This window comes from Lissotriton helveticus, chromosome 11 (genome assembly GCF_964261635.1).
Source record: "Lissotriton helveticus chromosome 11, aLisHel1.1, whole genome shotgun sequence".
In the NCBI taxonomy this organism is placed as follows: Eukaryota; Metazoa; Chordata; class Amphibia; order Caudata; family Salamandridae; genus Lissotriton; species Lissotriton helveticus.
Window position 1 is genome coordinate 632,477,294 of NC_136072.1, and position 26,005 is coordinate 632,503,298.

Sequence of the window (26,005 nt, forward strand, 5' to 3'; positions counted from 1 at the left end):
TTTTAGACACACACTGCAGGTCCTATGTACAAGCATTCAGTGTCCATGAGTACAGTGGAGAGGACTGACCTCCTCTCACCCTTGGACAAGCCTTACCTCATCTGTGTCCTCTGGACAGGCCTCAATGTATTGAGTATAAATGATGGTAACTGGGTGCAGATGAGGTGACGCATGTCCAAGGGTGTAAATAAGCTGAGGCCTGTCTAAGGATACAGATTAGTTGAAGTCTATTCAGGGTTGCAGATGAGGTGAGGATTGTCTAGGGGTGCAGGAGAGGTGAAATCTGTATTGAAGAGTGTAGTGGAAGAGAGGTCTTTCCACGGGTACAAAGAAGGTGAGACCTGTGTTTAAGAGTGCAGTGTGGGATAGGCTTCATAAAGTCTAGTCCACTGCACTCTTAAACACAGGCCTCACCACCTATACTCCCCAGGAAAGGCCTCTCTCCCACTACAGTCTTGAACACAGACCTCACCTCCTCTGTCCCTCTGGACATGCCTCACCCCAACTGCTCAATCTACTTCCTAATCTGAGGTAACACAGGTGACATTATTGTTAAAGGTTGAAATATATTTATTTAATCATGCAGACACTATTTATTCCTTCTCAAAAATCTAAAAGCCATTCATTTTGCTCAAAATCGTTTTTGACATCACATTTAAGAAACACAGCACAGCACCTATGTACAAGCATTCCATGTCACTACTAAAAGTTCACAATTTTACAAAATACAATTCCTCTATGCAAACAAACTCAATGTGCTTCCTACACTGAGATAACACAGGTAACATCATTCTGAAAAGGTCAAATTTCTTTCTTTCAGCATGCAAACACTATTTATTCCATCTCAAAAATGTAAAACCCTTTCATTTCCCCCAAAATCGTTTTTGACTTCACATTTAAGAAACACAGCACAGGTCCTATGTACAAGCATTCCACGTCATTACTGAAACCTCACTATTTTACAAAATACAATTCCTCTATGCAAACAAACTCAATGTGCTTCCTACACTGAGTTAACACAGGTAACATCATTGTAAAGAGTCAAATTGACGCCTGTGTCTAAGAGTGCAGTCGGGGATAGGCTTCATAAAGCCTAGTCCACTGCACTCTTAGACACAAGCCTTGCCACCTATGCTCCCCAGGAAAGCCCTCTCTCCCACTACAGTCTTGAACAAAGGCCTCACCTCCTCCGTACCTCTGGACATGCCTCACCTCATCTACACAATCTACTTCCTAATGTGAGGTAACACAGGTAACATCATTGTGAAAGGGGCACATTTATTTCTTTAAGCATGCAGACACTCTTTATTCCTTCTCAAAAATGTAAAAGCCATTCATTTTCCCCAAAATCGTTTTTCACATCACATTTAAGAAACACAGCACAGCTCCTATGAACAAGCATTTCATGTCACTACTGAAACTTCACAATTTTACAAAATACAATTCCTCTATGCAAAGAAACTCAATGTGCTTCCTACACTGACTTAACACAGGTGACAACATTGTCAAAGGTTGAAAATTTATGTCTTTAAGCATGCAAACACTCTTTATTCCTTCTCAAAAATTTAAAAGCCATTCATTTTCCCCAAAATCGTCTTTGACATCACATTTAAGAAACACAGCACAGGTCCTATGTACAAGCATTCCATGTCACTACTGAAACTTCACAATTTTACAAAATACAATTCCTCTATGCAAAGAAACTCAATGTGCTTTCTACACTGAGTTAACACAGGTAACATCATTTTCACGTTTTAAACCTGCCGTAGTCCCAGCACGGTTAGCGCGGCTAACGCTCTCCAGTGTCACTTGTGGATGCGTATAGTATTCTCGAGCCGACCTACAGTGGGCACCCAAGGTCCAAACCCTCCTAGCCCATTGATTAGGCTCAGCACGGGAGAGTGTCTCACAGCGGTCTAGTGAGCCGCCGCCATCTTGCCCTCGGCCATCCAGACCGATAATCATTTGGAGTGATCAGAGATAGGGTAGCCCTGAAAAGGGCTTTTGGGTTCTGTGGCTGATTTAAGTACCTACAAGTAGGTATCAATGCACAGTCTTAAATTCAGGAGGAATATTCTATTCCCTTCATCTGAGAAGTGCACACCATCTTCTCTGTAAATATCTTGCATGTTGTAACGCAAGTTGTTGTTGTATATTGAACCAATTCCATAGTCTCTCATGTAAGTAGAAACAGATTTATTCACATATTTCCGTGCTTTTTCAGATTGTGGACAAAATTGGTTGGACCACTTCCATTTCTGCCTTTGGCATATATTGGAATATACCAAGGCAGTTTGTGGAAAAAGTGCCATCAATTGATCAAAGGTGTCCTTTAAAAGCATTTCCAGACCTACACCAGTCAAAGTGCCCAAGTCATTTCCTCCACAGTGCACAATTAACAGGTCAGGGTGTGGCAAATGCAAAAAGGTTTTCACCAATGGAATCAATTGGTGACATTTTAATCTTCTCTGGCCAATTCATTTGATGTTCACGTTTGATAAATCAAGGTTGTGAACATTTCTGGTACTAGCATACCTTTGAGCCCAGTGGATATAGCTATGTCCAATAATCCAGACAGAATACATGGTGAGAGGAGATTCTGATGCAGTCAGATGAAGTGTGGAAAAGAAATGGCAGTTGGAACAATAGGAGGTTGCAAAAAAAAAAACTGTGGAGTTTCAGTACTCTTGAATCACAAGCAATGATTGGTAGAATGAGATAGGTGAAAACTGAAAGTTAGGGTGCATGGTTGTGTTCTGTGTAAGAAATAATTTGAATGGTTAAAAAAAAAGTAATTTAAAGAAACATGGCACCAGATAAGCTGGTGTATTTGCAGGTCAAACATCCTTGCAGAGGTGATTTGCAACATTGTAGAATAAACGTTTATCTCTGGCAGCTCAGTGAGGAGGGAGTTGCTATGGTAACAGGTAGAAAAGGCTGAGGGGGGGAAGGGTGTTGGTGTGAAAATACAGAGGGAAGAGTTTTGATTGGTTACCATGAGGAATATGTGTGTACAATTAGAGGATTTCTGTGCCTTTATGGTTTGCAGTGCCTGGAGAACATATCTTTTGCTCTGCTAAAGAAATATTGGTGTGTGTATCTGACACTGTTCTGAATCTCCTAAAGTATTTGTAAAGGTGAGTTATGATTAATTTAATATACATAGAGACTTGTATACTCTATGGAGAAGATTTGGAAGCAAATTGTGGTTTTTTAATGTTGCTTTGTGTCATGTTTTTTGATAATGCTTGGTAACAAGTTTTTACTGCATAGAGGAATTGTATTTTGTAAAATTGTGACGTTTTAGTAGTGATATGGAATGCTTTTATTTGGGACCTGTGCTGTGTTTTTTAAATGTGATGTAAAAAATGATTTTGGGGAAAATAAATAGTTTTTACATTTTTTAAAAGGAATAAAGAATGTGTGCATGTTTAATAGAAATACATTTGACTCTTTACAATGATGTTACATGTGTTAACTCAGTGTAGGAAGCATATTGAGTTTGTTTGCATAGAGGAATTGTATTTTGTAAAATTGTGAAGCTTCATGTGCAAGATTTTGCCTCAGTCTTATCCCTGCTGTGAGGCAGATGGTTGTAAATATGATCTGTGCTGTGTTTTCCTAAATGTGATGTCAAAAACGATTTTGGGGAAAATAAATGGATTTTACATTTTTGAGTATAATGTGGCGCAAAGGTTTAAAAAATGACGCATATATGCGTCACTTTTTAAATATGGGAAAAAAAGGTACATGTTTGGTCTTTCCTGGGGAGCCTAGGTGGTGAGGATTGTATCTAAGTGTGCAGTGGACTAGGCTTCATGAAGCATATCCCTGTCTGCATTCTTAGACATAGGTGTCAATTTGACTCTTTACAATGATGTTAGCTGTGTTTTAAAACAGTGTAGGAAGCATATTGAGTTTGTTTGCATAGAGGAATTGTATTTTGTAAAATTGTGAAGCTCCATGAGAAAGCGTTTGCCTCACTCTTATTCCTGTTGTGAGGCAGGTGCAAGATTTTGCCTCAGTCTTATCCCTGCTGTGAGGCAGATGATTGTAAATAGGATCTGTGCTGTGTTTTCTAAATGTAATGTCAAAAACGATTTTGGGGAAAATAAATGGTTTTTACATTTTTGAGTATAATGTGGCGCAGAGGTTTAAAAAGTGACGCATCTACCTACATGCGTCAATTTTTTAATATGGGGCAAAAAAGGTACTTGTTTGGGCTTTCCTGGGGAGCATAGCATAGGTGTTGAGGCTTGTGTCTAAGAATGCAGTGGACTAGGCTTCATGAAGCCTATCTCTGCTGCATTCTTAGACACAGGTGTTTTGAGGCAAAATCTTGCACTTGTCTCACAACAGGAATAAGACTGAGGCAAACGCTTTCTCATGGAGCTTCACAATTTTACAAAATACAATTCCTCTATGTAAACAAACTCAATATGCTTCCTACACTAAGTTAAAACACAGGTAACATCATTGTAAAGAGTCAAATTGACACCTGTCTCTAAGAATGCAGACAGGGATATGTTTCATGAAGCCTAGTCCACTGCACTCTTAGATACAAGCCTCACCACCTAGGCTGTCTTCCACTATACTTTTCAATACAGGCCTCATCTTTTGTGCACCACTGGAGAATCCTCACCTGATCTGTAACCCTGTATAGATCGTTTGCTTTTTGTCATTGCTTTGTTGTTTGGTAATAGTGGTCTATAATGTGCTACTGTTTTTCTTTAACACAGATTGAAATCATTATTTGAAGAAAAAGCAAAGATGCCCACAAAGGAAAGGACAAAGAAACAACGTAACCGGGAAAAATCAAAAACAGCAACTGAATTACAGCATTATTCCACAACAGATACTTCAAAAAACAAGAACAAAGCTCCTGGTAAGACAACTAAGTCTTTTTTACGTAACATATGTACATCCCAAAAAAATGATGGACACCATGTAGAAAAAGAAAATGAGAGAGTAAAATTGAAAAGGAAGGAGAGAACTTCAAAGAATCCTAAAACTGGAGCAGGAGAGAATAATATGTATAGGAATAGAAGGCAGAATCAGTTTAGAGACATTCGTAGACAAATGTTTCGCAATAGAGTGGTTTTAAATTTGTTAAAAAACATTAGGAAAGGTAAACAGAGAGCTGCTTTTTATAAGAAAAAGAAAAGTGTAGAGAACATTGTTGATCAGGCTTTTGAAGTTAAGAAAAAATTATTTATTTTATTAATCAATAGAATTAGGACACTTAACAAGACAATTGATGTTTTCAAATCAAACAGTAGATGGAAAAGAGTAATTAATCGGACTAATTTTTGTAAAGTTTTTTCTGGAGAATGGTTGCACAGTTCAAGTTGTGAGCCATTTTTTAATGAGGAGAGTTACTTCCAGGAGAATGATTTAGTGCATGCAGTTGACACCAGTGGTCGAGCGTATGAAGTGAAAGACGGTTGTCCGATTGAAAAAGAGAAACTTGTGCCTAGAGAACCAGAAGAGGTGTTATCTGATGGAGTTTTAGGGAGACGTACTAAGGGTCAAGTGTACACTTGGTAGTGTAGTAGTATTTGTAGTGTGCGACAGGAATCAATTGATTTGTTTTGTAATTTCTTACGTACATATAGTAAAAAAAGTTTAAAGCAGAAAGTGAAGTTGTTGCAAGACTTAGATCCTTGCAGAGTGAGAGGAATCACAGGTTTGCAAGGCCATTCACTGGCTTGTCTTTCTAGAAAAGTCTGTCAGAGTGTTTTTCATCATTTTAGGATGTTAGCAGTGCATCATACAAAAATGAGGAAATTAGTGAGAATGTTGTATTATGCAAAAAGTCCAGCACTTAAGCTTAAACAAATAAACAGTGCTCTTTTGCATGGAACAGAATTAGATGTGAAGAAGATTTGTGAAGAAATTGAGATTTGTTATTTTCGGGAAAAAGAGGACAGTGTAGAAATTGAGACAGCAATTCAAGGTAATTTGGAAGACAATGTACAGATTTTAAATACAGAAAAGTTTGAGCAGGAAATTACCAGGTTTAAGGTGAAATCAAGTGAATGGCCGAATTTTACCTGTGTGTGTTGTTGACGGACTCATTATAAGATTCAGACTAGGTTAGTTGATTTATATGCAAAAAATGAAAAGATGGATAATTATGAGTGGAAAGATTTAGCAACTTATTTGTGGGTGGAGAATTCTTTTGATTTGAGTTCTGATCAGCGTATTTGTAAATATTGTTATGATAAATTAAATCAAAACAGAATGCCTGCTAGAGCTGTTCATAATAATCTGGAGTTGGTAGACATTCCCCATGAATTGATGGATTTAAATACATATGAGTCTATTTTGATTCAATGTGTCCATCCTTTTCAGGCAATTGTTCGCATGGAGCCTAAGATAGGGAAATTGCCTCCTACAGATTTGCAGAGAGGATTAAAGGGAAGAGTTGTTTAATTGCCCCTAGATTTGAAAAAAAATATTGATACAATTGGTATAGAAAAAGTAGAAGAGGAACCTTTAGTTATTCTAGTTAATGGAGTTCCAACAAAGAGTAAAAAAATCTGGCAAGATTTAGTGGATGTTAGGAAAGTCAAAAAGGCAACGTTGTATTTAGTCAAAAACAATGAGTACTACAAAGATGTATGTGTTGCAGCAGAGGAAACAGCTGCAGATGAAGACAGTGATTGTTCAGGTGGCCAAATTGAAAAAGTTGATGTGTCTAGAAGTGAAGAAATATATGAACATTATACTGTTCATCCTTTGCATTCAAAAGAAGTAATGGGGAATGCAATTGAATTGTTTCAAATGAAAACAGCAAAAGGAAGTCCCATTAGTGTATGGGAAGAAAGTTTGGAAGCTCGTTGTTTTCCACAGCTATTTCCAACAGGTCGAGGTGGACGATATGACGATCGACCACTTCAAATTCCTGCATCTGAATATCGAACTATAAGATTATATGCTGAAGATGCAAGGTTTCGTCAATGCATTCCCTATTTGTTTCATCTACTGTGACTTGTCTGGGCTTTCTTATGCAGTAAACCATATTCTGAAAAGTGGAGCACATCTACAAAATGTTTCGGCGAGGGACTTTATGGAGAAAGTGAATCTCCAAGATAATATTTTAGAATCTCATCTAATCAATCTCATGGCATGTCAGCGTGGTACAAATGAGTATTGTTAGCGTCGCCATGGGGAATTGAAATGTATGCTAAGAAACTTAGGAACTCCTACATGGTTCCTCACTCTTAGCTGTGCCGAGTATGCATGGGAGGACTTACTTCAATTTCTACGAGAGGCCAATGCTAATATACAAAATATAGAATTCAAAACACCTGGAGAACTGTGTTCTTTGGATCCAGTGAATGTATGCAGATATTTCAATCATAGATTTGAAGCTATGATGTCTTTTATTACCAACAAAACAAAACCTCCCCTTGGAGAGGTTTTGGATTTCTTTTGGAGAAAGGAGTATCAAGCGAGAGGTGCTCCTCACATACATATGTTATTATGGATTAAAGATGCACCCAAGTTTGGAACAGATTCAGATGAGACAGTGATGAGCTTCATTGAAAAGTATTCAACATGTGCTGTTCCGAAAACTACAGAAGAAAACAATTTAAGGCAACAAGTTTTACGCTTTCAATCCCATCGTTGTGGAAAGTACTGTCGTCGAAAATTCAGAAACAAGGACAAGTTCCACACAAAATGTCGTTTCGCTTTTCCACGACCAGTGATTTCTAAAGGAAGAGTAAATAATTTAATGTCTTCTCTGCGACATACTGTGACGAGAAAATCACCAAAAAATACATACAATTTAAAAAGAAACGAAGAGTCCAAGTACATCAATGACTACAACCCAGTGATTTTGTCCATGTGGAATGCTAACATGGATATTCAATTAGTTGCTGACAACTCTATTGCTGTAGCTCGATATGTGACGTCTTACATCACAAAAAAAGAAAAGACAGAACTGAAGGAAATGTGGGAGGACATTTCACATGAAAAGAGCCTAAGCAAGAAATTGTACAGTTACAGTCTGAAGATGTTGTCGCATCGAGAAATTGGAGCATATGAATGTTCTGATCGATTGTCGTCAGCAAGTCTCTATGCCAAATCTAGAACCATCATTTGGGTGAGTCTAGGTCTTACTGCAACACGAAATCGAGTTTTGAAATCTGTACAAGAGATAGAGTATTTGGCGGAGAAAGAACCAGAAAGTACAGATATTTTGAAGACAAACATGTTGGATACATACTATCCAAATAGAAGTCCTCACCTTGAGAACGTTTGTCTCTATGAAGTTCTGCAAAGATATATTTATAAGAGGAACATCAGAGAAGATATAAATAATGGAATATATGGAATCATTGGATGTGAAGGATGTCTAGTGAAACAGAAAAAAGGTCAATTGATTAATCATCGAAAATTGAGTTGTGAAAATCCAGACAAAAGAGAATTTTACTATTTGGCTCTTTTGCAACTCTTTAAACCATGGCGAGAAGAAGAGGAACTACTTGGAGATTTTCTCTGTTATGAAGACTCTTTTAATGCTACGAAGGATACCATAGAATGTCCTGTTTTTCCAAATTATCTGCAAATGTTGAATGAAGAAATAGAGCAAGAATCAACAATTGCTGCAGAGATTGCGAGAGATAGTTCTCAAGGCAGTCAGAGTTCTGCTTCATTAAGTCAGGATCCACTAGGAGGACCAATTATCCAAAATGAAGCTGCCACTGCCATGGATGAAGTGGAAAGAGCTATGGAGCAAGCTCAAGAGGATGTAATTCATTTAGAAGATTTGGTGAAACAATTAAACCTTGAGCAGAAACTGATATATGACGAAGTCACAGGACAGGTTGAACATGGATTGAGTCATGAGAAGAAAGAGTGCTCATGTACATCATTTAAGCCTGTCCGACTGTACGTGAGTGGAGAAGCGGGAACTGGAAAAAGTTTTCTGATTAAAGCAATTGCATCTTATCTGCAGAAAAGGACTGAATCACCGCTGTCTTGTGTTGTTACCGCTCCAACTGTGTTGGCAGCACATAATATTAAAGGGATTACTTTACATCGTTTACTGATGCTGCCAGTGGAGCATGATAACAAATTGCAATACCACAAGCTATCTGGAGATGCGTGTTCTGAAGTTTCGAGAGTCCTGAAGAAAATGAAACTTCTTATCATTGATGAAGTAAGCATGGTGTCAAATATAATGCTTGCTTTTGTGCATTTGAGAATGCAAGAAATTCTTAGAACAGACTATAATGTTTTATTTGGAGGAAAACACATTATTGTTTTTGGAGATCTTCTGCAGTTGGCTCCAGTGAAAGGACAACCTGTGTTCAAAATGCTCACACATGAAGATACCAGGAAGTGCCTAGGAAGCATTGGAAACGTTAATATATGGTTAAACTTCAAATATGCAGAACTGCTTCAAAATATGCGGCAGGCAAAGGATGAAGATTATAAAAATATTTTACCAGATGTAAGAGTAGGAACAATAAGTCAAGAAGGGAAAGAAGCTTTACATGGACGGTTAATTTCTAATTTGTACCCAAATGAAAACATTCTTCCAGAGAATATTTTTAAGAAAATTAACGAGAAGAAATCTGCCATATGTTTGATGCCTACTCTGAAAGAATGTTCCATGTTCAACATCAAAATGCTGAAGTTAGAAAATGAAGAGATAGTGAAACTGGAAGCTATAGATAAAATAGAGCATATGGGAGCAACAATTATTTTGTCAGAAAATTTGAAATCAAAATTGGATTAATTGGAGAAGACTATATCTAAAACTGCTGGTTTTGAAAAGACTCTGAATGTTTGTTTGAATTGTCGTGTCATTTTGAGAAGGAATTTAAATGTTGAAAGAGGTCTGGTAAATGGAGCAATGGGTCATGTTGTTGGTTTTGTGAATTACAAAAATAGAGATGGAATTGAAATTATAAAAATTTAATTTGATGGCATTGATGAAATAGAACAAATTTGTCGTTGTTCAGCTAGATTTTTGCTTGTGAAAGACTTATATGTTCGCCGAAAACAGTTTCCTATATGTTTGGCATATGCGGTGACAATTCATAAATCTCAAGGTTTAAGTGTAGATAGCGCTTTGGTGAACATTGGAAGTTCTGTGTTTAAAGAGGGTATGGCATATGTGGCTTTATCACGAGTCAGAACTTTATCAGGATTGTACTTGTTTGAGTGTGACGAAACAAAGATTTGTGCAGATCGAGATTGTGTTAAAGAATACAATAGGTTAAGAAGAGAGTATGCTCTACATTTGCCTCAATATCCTCTGATTGAAAAACGTGTGGTAGGCCGAAAAAGAAGAAATGAGAGTAATTGCAGTGAGGTAGTAGCAAAAAGACAAAAAGTAGATGAAACTGTAATTGTAAGCAGAAGGAAAAAGGATTCTGTTGAGGATGTTGTTGGATTTCAGTTTGAAAACAGTTCTGGTGTCAACTGCTATGCTAATGTAGTAGTTAATGTTGTTTTTTTTCTTCAAAATGTACAAAAACAGATTGTCGAAAATCGGGAACAAACATTGTGCTGTTTATTGAATTCTGTGTTAGAGAAATGTAGTAGTGATAGAGGAAAAATAGAAAGTATTTCAGAAATTAGGAATCTTGTAGACATATGTTCAGGTCAAAATCAATTTTCACAGATAATTCAGCAGGATTGTCAGGAATTTTTAATGTACATGTTTGATGTATTGGAAGATGAAGGAGTAGATATAAAAAATCTTTTTAACCTTTCTTATCAATGGCAACATGACTGTGATAACTGTGCTTCATCAAGTACTACTAGAATAGACAGTGAAAGATTTATATATTTGACTTTACCAGACTGCAAATCAGTGCCTTTTAATAATCTAGTTAAAGCAGCTGATCACAATATGGTGTGTACCCAATGTAAGTCTACAATGCTGTCCACATTATTTCTACAAAATTATGGTCACTATGTCATTTTAATGTTCCAACGATGTAGACCTGATGGAACTAAATTGACAACTTCTATTAAAAATTTCGTGGCTTCTCAATTATCGATATCAGGAAGAACCTTTGCAACTGTAGCTATTATTTTTCATGACGGTCCTTCTACAACATCAGGGCATTACACATGCTATTTAAAAACTTCTAAAGGTTGGACCCAATGTAACGACACTCATTTGACTTTCAAACAACGTTTGCCTTTTGGCTTTATAAATTCATACCTAGTGTTTTTACAGCCAAAATTTAGGTAAAGGTAATTGGCCTATGAAGACGGGAGGAGTACTGATATATACTCATACATCTGACACTATTTGGCCAAATGGAAAGGTGCAGGAATGAGTAAAGAGTCATGACTGAAGAAAAGGAGTATATGAAAATATTGAAAATATTTCAGATGTTCTTGGAGTTTTTCTTCTAGAAAGTCGATGAAATGGATTTTTTACTGAACAGCAAAGTACTTTGCAACGAGAAAAGGACCTCCATGATATACTATTTGGCCTCAAGGAAAAGTAAGTCAATCAAAGATTAGTGTTCATTTGTCATTTGTTAGTATCTAAGTTTTTTTTTAAAACACAATCTTTTAGATTGTGTTTTTTTTTTTCCCGCTGTCATATTGTGGTAAATAAATAAATTACCGGTACTATTTTTCTATGTATTAAATGAAAAGGATAGCTCAATAAATGAGAGGCAGAGTCCGTGGTATCTGAGTCATACGGGCTTTAATTAAGTGGCTCGAGCCAATGGACATCGGGTTCCATCACCTGCTAAGGTTCAGGAAGGGACAATCTCAATCTCCACATTTCATTAACATCATACAATATATATAGTAAAACCATACAGTTGCATTGAATACAGTAGGCGTAACAAGTGAAAAAGAAAGATAAGAACATATGGGCGTGAAAAGAAGGCGTGCACAGGGCGTGCACGGAGGTGTGTGATGTAGACATCACAGAAGTCGTCACAGAAGTGTCATAAGTGGGTGGACATATGGAGGGGGCCCATGGGCAGCTGGAACCTTTAACCTACTGGTGCGCGCAAAACGAGTCATGACGTGTAACTGGGGAGAGCTGGGGGGCGCTGACTTCTAGCACTCGTAGAGGAGACTGAAGTCTGGGATGTCAGAACGACCTGTACCTATAGCGTATCTGATATCGTGTGTTTAGAGTACATGTTGCTTGATTCTAAAAGTCATCAGGGCAAAGGCTACTTGTCACTAAAGCTAGTGTATGCATATATTTCTTCATGTATTGCGTGAGCTATGGATCTTCTATGGATACAAATACAGTAAATCACTTGCATGGAGACAGAAAGACTGGACTGTAGACGGATATGTTTATGCTGTTCGTTAGCTAGGAATGTGAAGCCGGGGAGCTGAACAGATAACTGTAGGCATAACATATTCTTGGCAGGCAGGCCAGGCCGAGCCAGGCACCGCGTTGCTTGGCAGGAAGTAAGGGAAGGGTCAGGGATGCGGACGGGGCTGCATCTCTTGGAGTGTTTCAGGAGGCTTGAGGCCTGGATCTTGTGTCCGGGCCCTGTGGAATCTTAGAAACGGGTGCAACTCGATGATTTAACGTGCACCATGCAAAGACGTTGGCAACATAGGCCTAAAAGCCTAATTCACGTTGCTTTCACGGAGGACTGGATAACTGACATACTAACGTTGGACGCAACTGTAAATGCGTCTTTATTATCGGCCATGGAGAGGAAAATGCATAGAAATCATGCACATATATTACATGATGGGGAACACGTAGGGATACATAACAAGGCAAAATTCAATTTTCCTCATTCCCTCCTTGTTTCCTACGTTCCCTTCAGGAAACATCAATATTCATGAGACCATCTATCTGTTCATACAGCATCATTTGCTCGTCTTTTCTCATTTGGGTATGGGATTGTGGACGTGGAATACAAGATGTGGCGCACAAGCCGCAAATCGCTGGACCACATTGTAAACAGAGACAACAACTGAATATGATCATTACTACTACTCCCAGGAATGACAGTACTTTCCATCCCCAGGCAGATATTACACTCCAGAGCCAGCCGGACCAAGTCCAGGTGCCTGGATTCTGGTGTAGCTGATGAGCTATTTTATGAAGTCTAGTTATTGCTGAATACACAGACGGTGCGTTATTAGGAATGAAAATGCAACAACTAGATCCGATGACTCTACAAGCTCCGCCCCTATCGGCCAGAATGACGTCAAGAACAAGGCGGTTCTGAAGAACAACAAATCTCATAGCAGACTGCTCTTCTGTTAAGTTACCTAGGGCGGAAGTAGTCTCATTCACTACTGCTTCAAGGGTTCTGGTTAACCTGCGTATTAATTTACTATTCTGGACGGGACCTATGAAGAAAAAGAAACCTTTATTGAAATCCGTATACTGTTCCAATGCGGTTTCAGTCTGATCGACAATTGGGGAATCAATCTCCCTCCTATGTCTGACGTGTACTAGATGGGTATTTCGGTGATAATCGGACGGGGCTAGGAAAACTTGTGGCAGAAGGAATGCAATGTAACATGTCCATCCCAATCTAGGGGCAAACGTACATAAGCGGTCTGACCACATATAAAGTAGGAATGACGTGAAGCTTTGAAAGTAGACTTTACTTTGTCACTGTACTCGACCACAGTAGTACAATCACTGTGTCCTAGGTGTACTGACCCATTCTTTCTAACACATAATTCGCCTTTCACTGGTAGAACTGTTATAGAAGGCAAGTCTGAATTAGTCTCGGACTGAACATTCAAAACCATGAGGTTAGAGGAAAAATTACCTAGATCATATACTTCATTTTCTAGATCTAACCCTGTCCTATGGGAAAGACCGTCCTGGTCTGGGAAACAGGATTTATTCATAACTGTATTCAGAAGGGACTTATCGTCTAAAGATGACGTCAATGTAAACCATGCTCCACACGAACCATTGTGTGAAAACGGATAGGGAAAGAGTGGCAGAGCTCCCTTCACTGTCTGGAAAGGGGGGAGTCGACCACATACCCAGCAATTAGTGGCATTACTGGTCTGATGCGAATAGTGTAACATACGAATAAAAGTATTGTTGCGCATTGCAAGTCGATAGGATAACTCGTGAGGGGGTAGTTGACTAAATGTGTGCTCTACTGTATCATTAGAGGAAAAGTGTGAATGTGAATCGAGAGGAGGAAAAAATACATGTAATATATAACTTATACATGTGATCGTAAGACTCAGAATAAACATAAACAATAATGTAACGATACATCTGCTTCGGAGATTTTTACAATATTTCATTTTCTTGAAGTTTCGTCTATTTCTCTCACTATGTGGGTCTATCTCATACATGTCAGAAACCTGTCTAACCGCTTCACCTGAGGGGAATTTAAACAATTAAACGCTGTCTGACTTACTAGACCTTAATTTGATTTTATACTCCTGCTGCGGAGTTTTCTCTAACAGGGGAAGTTTAGAGTCAGTATCGGGGCAGTCCTTGAAAAAAGTCTTTGGACGTAGTCCATGGAAACGCTTGATGTGACTGGAATGGAGCCAGCCCTTTCTTCCTTCTAGCTTTACGGCGGTCCTTGTGGTCATCAGAACGAGTTTTGGCTCCTTCCAGCGGGGCTCCAGAGGGCTTGAGCGATCAAAATTCCGAATCAATACTAGATCTCCTGGAACGACCTCGTGCGGTTTCACCTGGGTGTTGTCCGGAAAGGCAGCCGCGACCTGTGAACGACAAGAGAGTAGTGCAGACATCAAGGAAGCTAGGTAATCTGTCAGCATGTTACTGTCAACATCGGTGATTTTACAAGGCATAGGTGTACCCCACATGTTCGGGGGACGACCGAAAACAACTTCGTATGGTGACAAACCAGACCTAGAGTGGGCGACCATTCGCATATAGAAGAGGGCAACCGGCAGGGCTACCATCCAATCTACACCTTTTTCGGCACAGACCTTCGCTAGTCGTGTTTTCAGAGTTTGATTGTGTTGCTCGACGAGGCCAGCTGCCTCAGGGTGTCGTACGCAGTGGAATTTCCACTGGTACCCTAACAGAAGTGATACCTGTTTCATAAGTTCGGACGAGAATGGCTGTCCATTATCTGAATACACGACACGGGGCAAACCATATTGAGGGAAAAACTCACGTACCAGCTGTTTGGCAGTGGTCACGGCAGTATAATCTGGGACTGGATATGCTTCTGTCCATCTGGACAAAGCGCATACAACTACGAGGACATACTTGAATCCTCGACATCGATCCATCTGGATATAATCCATCTGGAGGACTTCAAAAGGGTGGTCAGGAGGATGAAATCCACCTTGTTCCACGGGAACACCTTTACCTGGGTTGAACTGACAACAGATCATGCAGGTACGCACTTTCTGCTTCGCTGCTGTTCGTAAATGCTTATTAAACCAGAGGTTCTGGATACTGTCTAACATGGCTTTTTCTCCTAAGTGTGCTGGACTGTGTGCTGTATTAATGATGACTTGAACCATAGAGTCGGGGAGAAACCATGTGGCTTTTCCCTTCGTCAACCATCCCTGATCTGTCTGGACCCCTCCTTGTTCAGTCCATTTCTTGATTTCGTCTGAAGTAGCATGTGTCTGTATGTCTAATACATCTTGTGTAGGGTCCTTGACTGTCATGCAAGTTGTCAGGACTGAAACGTTTGTCTTTGTCGTGTCAGCTGGAATGTCTGGAGTCTGAGCTGTAAGCTTGGCTGTTCGATCTGCTAGGTCGTTACCCTGGGAAATGGTGTCAGTGATTCTCGTATGTGCTTTGCACTTCATGATGGCTATAGCTGTAGGTAAATGTATTGCTTCTAACAGAGCTTGAATGAGGGGGCCATGCTGAATCTTGGCTCCATGAGAAGTCATAAAACCTCTTTCTTGCCAGAGGACTCCAAAGTCATGAACGACTCCGAATGCATAACGTGAATCTGTATATATGTTTACTTTCAGGTTCTTGGCTCGTAGGCAGGCTTGGGTCAGAGCGATGAGCTCTGCTGCTTGAGCAGACAGGGTGTCAATACGATGTGTTTCTATAACTTCAGTTTCAGTAGTCACTGCATATGCTGCTACTAACTCTCCTGTACTTGTTCTCATACATGAACCATCCACATAAAGTGTCAGGTCTGGGTCAGGTAATGCAATGTCCGTCAAGTCTTGTCTTGGCTTCGTCATGGTGTTAATAACTTCCACACAGTCATGTGCGGCAGGATTTGAGGTAATCGAGGGTAACAGTGTAGCAGGATTTAATATATTACAACGTCTAATCTCTATGTGTGGCTGAAACAGTGTCAGTTCATATCCTGTCAATCGAGCTATAGTTAAGTGCTGAGTCTGTGTTCGGTTTAAAAGAACTTCCACGGAGTGTGGAACCTGTACTGTCAGGGGTTGTCCTAACACTATGGAATCACTTTGTCTGATAGCTAAAGCTGTGGCTGCAACTGATTTGAGGCACGCAGGCAAAGCCTGGGCTACTGGATCTAATGTGCTAGAAAAATAAGCACAAGGCTTGTGCTGTCCTGCTTGATCTTGTGTGAGAACAGATAATGCTGTACCATCGCGTTCAGTGACAAAAAGTGTAAAAGGTTTGCTGTAGTTTGGTGTCGCTAAAACAGGAGCTTGACACAAAGCTTTCTTTAATTCGTTGAAAACAAGTGTATGTTCCTGGGTCCAAGGGAGGACAGTCGATGTCGCTGCCTCCTGTGTTGTCAACTGTATCAGTGGCTTGGCTAGATATGCGTACTGAGGGATCCATTGTCTGCAGTAAGAAGTAAGGCCGATAAAAGCTCGTACCTCCTTCTGTGTTTTGGGCTGTGGAAGATGTGCTATTAACTGGATACGGTCAGGTGTCAGCTGTCTATCCCTCTTGGACAGCAAGTGACCAAGGTACACCACTTGCTGGACACAGAATTGCAATTTCGAAGGGGACACCTTGTGCCCCATTTCTGCCAGAAAATACAAGACTGTCAGTGACGCACGTTCGCAGTCACGTTCTGTACGGGCTGTGATCAATAGGTCATCAACGTACTGGAGTAGGGCAGTGTCAGTTGGCATGTGAATACTATCTAGTTGTCGTTTCAGTGCCTGACTGTAAATACTAGGACTTTCTGTGAACCCTTGAGGTGCACGTGTAAATTTATAGCTTCGTCCATTTAAACAGAATCCGAAAAGGAACTGGCTGTCCGGATGGATGGGGACACTAAAGAAGGCGTTCTTGAGATCGATGACAGTAAAGAACGCTGCTTCAGAATCAATGGCAGTCAATAGGGAAGAGATATCTGGAACCACTGGGTACTGGGGTATGATACATTTATTAAGTTCTCGAAGGTCAATCACTAGTCGATAAACTGGAGGTGCATTTGGGTCAGTACGTTTAAGGATCGGAATGATCGGGAAATTACATACATTGGAGTCAGTTTCTACAACCACTCCTTGAGCAATGAGCTCGTCAATAATTTTTGATAAGGCTGTTACTGCCTCAGGTGGCAACTTGTATTGTCGGATTCGGGGTAGTACAATTCCTGGTTTCAGGGTGACACGATATGGTGTAATGTGCATATAACCTACATCAGTTGGACCTTGCGCCCATAAATGCTGTGGTACATTCAGTAATCTTGGATCAAAATCTCTTAACACATAATGTCCTTTAAAATCACGTAAAAACAATCTTACTCCTTCCGGAGAACAACAAATCACTGCTCCTAGTTCTTTCAATGTTTTCATACCAAGTAAGTTTTCTGGACATGATTTCGTGAGTAGCAAGTCTGTAGTGCGGGACAATGGACCAACTTCTAGAGAAACTGGTTTCGATACTTCATTAACAATAGGCTTTCCTGAAAATCCCAGGGAAACATTTCTTGAGCCTGAGAGAGGAGCCCCTGGAACCTCGTCATGACTGATGGTAGTCCTACTTGCCCCTGTATCAATCAGAAATTTTCTGTCTTTCCCTAATACCTGACTGTGTACATAGGGACCCTCTTGATCTACAGGAACCTCGATGAGAGGCAAGCCAACCTCCCTCTCTAGGCTGTTTCATGAATACTGCTGATAATCTGGATAATCTGACTGTGCGTACTGGTACATCTGCTGTGTAACTTGCTGTGTGGCAGCGATAGGCTGCGGTACTGCCACTGTCTGTTGTGCGTTCTGCGGTGGTTGCGTATTTTGTGGAACATGTTCCTGTCTAGGAGGACGCGGTCTCTCTTTCGTCTTACCAGTAGCTATGTTGTGTTTCAGAACGGCACATTCGTTTATATAGTGACCTGGCTGTTTACAGTAATTGCATGTCCCTTTAACGGGAGCTGTAGAATGACTGGTCTGAGTGGTACCCCTCTTCTGACTATCCACTGGAACAGACTGTGCAACTAGTACTTTCATTTTTGTGTCTTTCATACGTCTCTTTTCGTGTTCTTGCTCTTCTCTGATTCGGTTCTGGTGGTACAGTAACATTTGTAACATTTGGGACGGGGTATTAGCTTGCCAGGTACTCTCAACTTTCAGTACTCGATTTTTAACTTGTGATAAAGAATTCTCTACTAATTTGGTAACAAAAAGATGTGGATACGACTCACTACTTGTTTTCAAGCCGCTATTAATAATGAAACATTTTTCAAATCTGGAATAAAAATCACTAGTGTCTTCGTCTTGTTTCTGTTTACAGGCTGAGATGGCATCCCAGTCTTCCTTTTTCGTGGTTAGTAATCTTGGCAAGACTTGTATTAACAACTCGGGCAATGCTTTGGCTTTTTCCCCAAGACCAGTACCAGGAACTCGTGTTTTATCTTCGTTCTCTAATTCGGCCCAGTCAATCTTTTTCTCTCCCACCTCCCATTCTTTTTCTTTAAGCTTTTCATATATGCCCGCAGGCAACAGGACCTTTAACATTTTAATGATATCGGGATACGTGTATTCTCCCATGCGGAGCATGTCTTTTAATTCACGGTGGAACCCTGCTGGATCTTTATCGTGACAGGGTACTAACTTTTTCATTTCCAGTAGTTCTATTTTCGTTAAAGGGGTGTAAACAAATACTCGTTCGAGCACACCTCCCCCTGTCCGAACAGGATGGACTTCTCGCAAGGGATTCTGTCTGTCTATGTAAAATGTCTTCCTTACTGGGGGTGGAACAGGAACAAAATGTGGAGTCAGGAACGTTCTGTATTTGTGGCGTTGTTCTAGAATGACATTAATTAAATCGGTCCCTAGGCCTTTCCATCTGTTTAGGAGTAACTCGTCCAATACATTATATAGGGGACCTGGATCAGAATGCTGACTTTCGTACAGTGTAATGAGGTGTTGGATCATGTACATACCCACCAGTCGCTGTTCGTCTGGAGAAAGATTCAGAAACGTTTGGGCCACTACTTCGTCTTTAAATGTGCTAGAATTACTAGTCCATTGAACTGCTGATCGGGCTAGTTCCTGTTCATGCATGGTACTAAGCTCACTGTAACCTATACGTTGTTTCAGAACTCTATCGGTAGCTTGGAATAAATGCTCAAGAGAACACTGTTCTGGTACAGGAGGAAGAAAAATTTTCTTACATTCTAGGCGTGTGGGTCTGTCAAAAGGTCTCGTCCTACCTACGTACGCTATTCTGTCTGGGTTGTCTGTGTCTGCATCTTCGTCTGAAGTGTCATTCTCTTTCTCAGGTTCTCTCGTTGCTTTCTCCCTTTCGTGTATGCCAAGAATTTCTTTACGAATCTTTCTATACATGGATTCTATACAACCTTGTTTACTGTGTTTTCCTTCTGCTATGTTGTCACTCCATTTTGTCAGGACTTTCATCTCGTCTTTGTTTTTACCAGGCTGGTCTTGTTCTCTTATTAAACAATTTATCAAAAACTGCAAGATCATATTTTGAGTCTCGACTTTCCTGTGGGCCATAGCCTCGTGAATAGTTTCTGGTCTTTCCCATGTTCTGATGAAATGATATATTCTGTCTAAATGTTCCCTCATTTCCGGTATGATAGTCAAATAGCTTGCAACTCGTCGTAGACGTATGGAATATAATATCATCTGTTCTTCGCCTGGTACTGGATCATATCTACAATCAGTAAGGTATTGTTTGAGGGCTGCGTATGTAGCCACTTTTGGCGTACGTTGTAATGCTGCATCTCTTAGCGTCATTCGTTTCACTTGAGGCGGGGTGATAGGGATACCTCCCCCTGCTCCTCCTGAACTAGAATCATCTACTAATACTGGGTGTGCGGTCGCTGGTAATGTGACTGGTAAAGTAGGCATACGTAATGTGGGTTGGTCCTGGGGCACTGGTGGATTAAAAGGATTCCCGGGACCAGTGGCTGGAGGAACAGTAATTGCGTTATTAACAAGGTTTTGAGGTTGAGCAGGCAGAGTAGGATTCGGATTTGTATATTCTGGGACAGTGTCGTCTAAATAGGAAGAAAGGAAAATTTCAGCTGCGGTTGGTTTATGACGTAGCTTAGTCGGAATCAATGGTGGCGGTAAATTACAGGAGGCTTCCGGGGTCGCCTCAGGCAGGCCCTCGGCGAGAAGGGGATACATGCCTTTAATAAGGGCATTTCTTTGTCTGTCTAACTGTTCTGCTCTAACTCGTTCACCTTCTTCTAGTAGTTCCCTTTCTTGGGCTTTTTCTGATGATTCCCTACTTAGTTCTGCTTTTCTGCTTCCTTTTCTGTTCTTTTATGTGATTCTTTACGCCACAATTCTATGGCGTCTTTCTGGGATTGTCTGGCTTTCTTTTTCCATAATGCTTCCTCTACTCTCATGATGCACTCAGCATCCCAGGTTCCTGAAACAGGCCATCTATATTTCTCTTCCAGATTTTTGGTATAGTCTACCCATAAGTCTAAGTACAGTATGGCATCTAAGCCATGTTTATGATACATGAAATGTCCGGGACTGTCCCTAGGTGGGACAGGAACTGATTCTTCGAGTATCCCTTTTCTGGTTCCTATCTGACGTAACTTTGAAAACAGAGGCATATTTGAACGTACTCGAACTTAAACACAATACACAATGAACACAGTAATGAATAGCAAAACAAATCATTCATACCACGACATCAAAAACACATTAAAAACAGTTCGAACAGATACTACCTAGTAACATTGAAAACATAATACTGGAAATCTCGAGAAACTATACTAGAAAACAGAATTACTGGATGCACTGATAAAACAGTACAGAACATACCGGTCTCATAAAGAGACACGTCATACCGTATCCACCTAGGTGAACACGTCGAACCGGATCTGTGTACCCAAACCCGTCTGGACCGGGCACAAATTAATGAACCCGTCTAGATGCGTTCCCAGCAACGGTACTCACCGGGAAGCAAAACTGAAGGCCTCGGAAACTGGACTGGACTGGACTGCTACGACGTCTGGTTACTGCTACGCACTACGCATGCGCTTCGGGCTTCGGAAACAGGTGGGCCTCCGGATACCTCGGACCTTGCTCTCTCGGCTTGGGCTCTGGTCGGGACTCCCCGCATTCCTCACCGCCTAAGTTTTTTTTTAAAACACAATCTTTTAGATTGTGTTTTTTTTTTTTCCGCTGTCATATTGTGGTAAATAAATAAATTACCGGTACTATTTTTCTATGTATTAAATGAAAAGGATAGCTCAATAAATGAGAGGCAGAGTCCGTGGTATCTGAGTCATACGGGCTTTAATTAAATGGCTCGAGCCAATGGACATCGGGTTCCATCATCTGCTAAGGTTCAGGAAGGGACAATCTCAATCTCCACATTTCATTAACATCATACAATATATATAGTAAAACCATACAGTTGCATTGAATACAGTAGGCGTAACAAGTGAAAAAGAAAGATAAGAACATATGGGCGTGAAAAGAAGGCGTGCACAGGGCGTGCACGGAGGTGTGTGATGTAGACGTCACAGAAGTCGTCACAGAAGTGTCATAAGTGGGTGGACATATGGAGGGGGCCCATGGGCAGCTGGAACCTTTAACCTACTGGTGCGCGCAAAACGAGTCATGACGTGTAACTGGGGAGAGCTGGGGGGCGCTGACTTCTAGCACTCGTAGAGGAGACTGAAGTCTGGGATGTCAGAACGACCTGTACCTATAGCGTATCTGATATCGTGTGTTTAGAGTACATGTTGCTTGATTCTAAAAGTCATCAGGGGAAAGGCTACTTGTCACTAAAGCTAGTGTATGCATATATTTCTTCATGTATTGCGTGAGCTATGGATCTTCTATGGATACAAATACAGTAAATCACTTGCATGGAGACAGAAAGACTGCACTGTAGACGGATATGTTTATGCTGTTCGTTAGCTAGGAATGTGAAGCCGGGGAGCTGAACAGATAACTGTAGGCATAACATATTCTTGGCAGGCAGGCCAGGCCGAGCCAGGCACCGCGTTGCTTGGCAGGAAGTAAGGGAAGGGTCAGGGATGCGGACGGGGCTGCATCTCTCGGAGTGTTTCAGGAGGCTTGAGGCCTGGATCTTGTGTCCGGGCCCTGTGGAATCTTAGAAACGGGTGCAACTCGATGATTTAACGTGCACCATGCAAAGACGTTGGCAACATAGGCCTAAAAGCCTAATGCACGTTGCTTTCACAGAGGACTGGATAACTGACATACTAACGTTGGACGCAACTGTAAATGCGTCTTTATTATCGGCCATGGAGAGGAAAATGCATAGAAATCATGCACATATATTACATGATGGGGAACACGTAGGGATACATAACAAGGCAAAATTCAATTTTCCTCATTATGATGAGTAATTTGAACTCACTGTTTTAAGTGAAATTCAATATATTCTGAGAACAGCAAAAATAAACAATGTAACATGTTGTACAAGTTATTCTATACTTTGGATTGTGTAAATTAAATTGTATTCCCATTCTCTGACACTCACTTTCCTTTTTCCGTCCTCTTTCAGCTCTTTTAACTCACTTATAATGTCTTTCTCTCACTCTCTGTAACCCCCGTTCCCTTACTCCACTTCTTTGACAACCCCTCATTTTCATTTCAACTGTCTGCATCACCTCTCTCCCTTGCATAACTTTTCAGCTTTCAGGCTCTCTGCTTTACTTCCCTTTTCCGTATTTTCCTCCTTTGCTCTTTTAGTAATTCCTGTTTACTCACTCAGCACTATTATCGCACTCTATCACTATAAATCTCCCACTCTCCCTCGCTTATCTTTGTTTGCTCCTTACTTTTGACCTTTTCTATCTATTTTTCGTTCACTACTTCTATGTCCTCAGTGCCTCACTCTTCTTGTGTTATGTTCACTTGTGTTTATCTACCTTCTATCATTTCTTTTACAACAACTTCACTGCTCCTCTCTCATCGTTCTTCATCCCATTTCTTTTACTCTGGTTCCATTACTATCTCTCATTTCCTATGTTTCACACTGTTATGATTTTTAACCTCTTCATTTGAATCTTTTAATTTAAAATACATATTTTACTAATTATAACTTATTTTTTCTGCTCTCTTTCACAGATATAAAATGTACTAAAAAATGTAATTAAATTTACATTTATTATATGGTAAGTGTGACAAAAAAAATGTAGTTTGTCATCACCCTTTGCTTTAAGCTCACTAATATTTTCTCAACCAACCTCACTCCTGTTTCTTTACTCTGCTTCCCTCACTTATTCTTATTCTCCATGTTTACTCCAATTTCCCTATTTCCCCTCTCATATTCAACTCATTTCAGTCCCTATTCTTTACTTCACTTACCCTCTGTTCTCTTCCTTTACTTCTTCACTCATTCTGTTTTTCTTAATTATTTACCTTACTCCTACACACACACCTCATCCCCGTCCCAACACATACACACACCTCTGACATACACCACACACACACATCACACACACACCTCATACACAGAAAAAAATCCCCCCACACACAAACTTCATATACACACACACATCCCATTCAGGTACTGTTACCTTTATTTGCTCTGTCTTTTGTGTTTGTCACTCCCCATCTCTTATCCTAATTCAATTTTTCACTGTCTTTCACCCCTCTTTACTTATACTAACTGGTCTTTTCTTACCCTCCCTCACCGTTATTCATTTATCCCAGTTACGCCACTACCGTTCATTCTCAATTTTTTTCTGTCCTATCGTTTTCTTTCAACACCCACTCACATTCTCCCACTATCTCTAGTTTAGTGTTCTTCCTCTCTCTTCCCTTCTTTCGCCTGTTTAGTGATTTTACTTTTCTCATTTTCACCCTATTACACATTGTCTGTTTTTCACTATGTAGTAAACAATCCCTCTGTGTTTCTCCCTCTAGCTCTCTTTCTCTTAACATTACTCTCTTTGTGTTCTTCCCTCATGCTAACTCCTTCATTAATTTTTTTTTTCTTTTTTTTTTCGTGCGCTCCCCGGTGCGCGCCCCGGTGCACGTACCGGTACGCGTACCCTGCAGAAAAAAGATTGACACAGATTCTTTAAAAATATAGGTTTATTTTTATAAAGTAAAGGTAGTTCTAAAAAGAACTGTTTTTTTCTTCTTTTTGTTGTTTTATATTTTTTTAGACTTTTTAAAACGATTTTATATTTTTGGGGGATTTTTTTCAGGGGAAAAACAAAAACAGGGATTCCAAAACTGCTCAACAGGAGCAAAAAAATTTGAAAATTTAGGGAATGGCAGGGCAGCGGTGTTCTTGTTTCTTTATGGCAATGAGTTCAACACTCTGCTCCCCATAGCAGAGCAGTTTGTCACACTGCGTGCACAGAAATTTGATGCCTGCAAACACCGGCTGTATGTTAGAGACCATTCTTCTACGGAGTGGTCCCGAAGGTGTTGCTCCACCAGTGGAGGTGCTGCCGCCATCTGTGGGTAAATTCCGTGCCAGCTCCCTGACACTCTCCCTGGCAAAATGTTTTGGGTGTCTTCTTTTGACATGCCTGATTAAATTGGCATTTCCGAAGCTATATTTTTTTAGAGGATTGCCTCTGGATAAAGTACTGCCACATATTTTGCAGGTTACTTTGGGAGCATTGACTTTTTTTTGTCCTTCAGGGATGTCATAGAATTTCCAGATGAAATGGTCCTTTTTCTTCTGGTGAGGAGGGTCCTCATCCAAAAATCCGTCTGAATCACTGCTGGATGACTCCCTTGCAGCCATTGCTGTAGATCAGGAAAGTAGTAGATGAAGACAGTACACAGAACAGCTCTTGCTCTCTCCAAGTACAAAGCAATAGTGAGAGAAATGGGTGAGTTTCACACAATTTGGAAAAAAAAAAGTTCTGAACCAATGAAAAGTGTTATTTTAAAGTCACATGGTTTGACGCGCTTACGCTACGCGCCCTGGACCGCGTCCCGGGGCATGTATCGTAAGCGCATCGGGGCGCTTACGTTGCGCGATCGTATGCGCTTCCGGGTGCGCTTACGCGGTGCATCATAAGACGCATCTCACGGCTACGCGATACGTGTCTTACGACGCAAGACGTGGCGGCTACGCGATACGTCACGATGTTGTTTTCATTCGCGGCAATAGCACTATCGGGACGCTCACCTGTACGCGCCCTGGGGCGCGCCGTAACATTTCGCTTACCCGTGCGTTCACCGGTACGCACCCCGGGAGCGCCCCGGGATGAAAAAAAAATGACATATTTATACAATATAAAATTCACTTTAAAATGTATTATTTTTAATACCTATAAAGATTTGCTATTAAAAAACCATTGAAATTCACTGAAAAAACCATAGGTTTCACACCAGTTATAGTTAGGAATTAGCAGTAAAAAAATCTATTACATTCACTGAAAAAAACATAGGTTTTACACCAGTTATAGTTAGCTGGAAGCCTCACAGGCTAACTGCATCTGGAGTGTAGGGGAGGAGAAGCCCCTAGAGGGGATGAGCCTGGGCTGGTGCTATAAAACAATTGCCCCATCTCCTGCTGAGTGATTGAGTATCCAGATCCCCACTAATCACAGGAAGACGGTGTCACTGGTAGGGAGGCAGCCAGAACTGGTTTGAGCAGGGGTCAGTACCCCTGTAACACATTGGGGCCCATTATGATGTCGGGCAAGTTGCCCCCGCAAGGCTGGCGGTA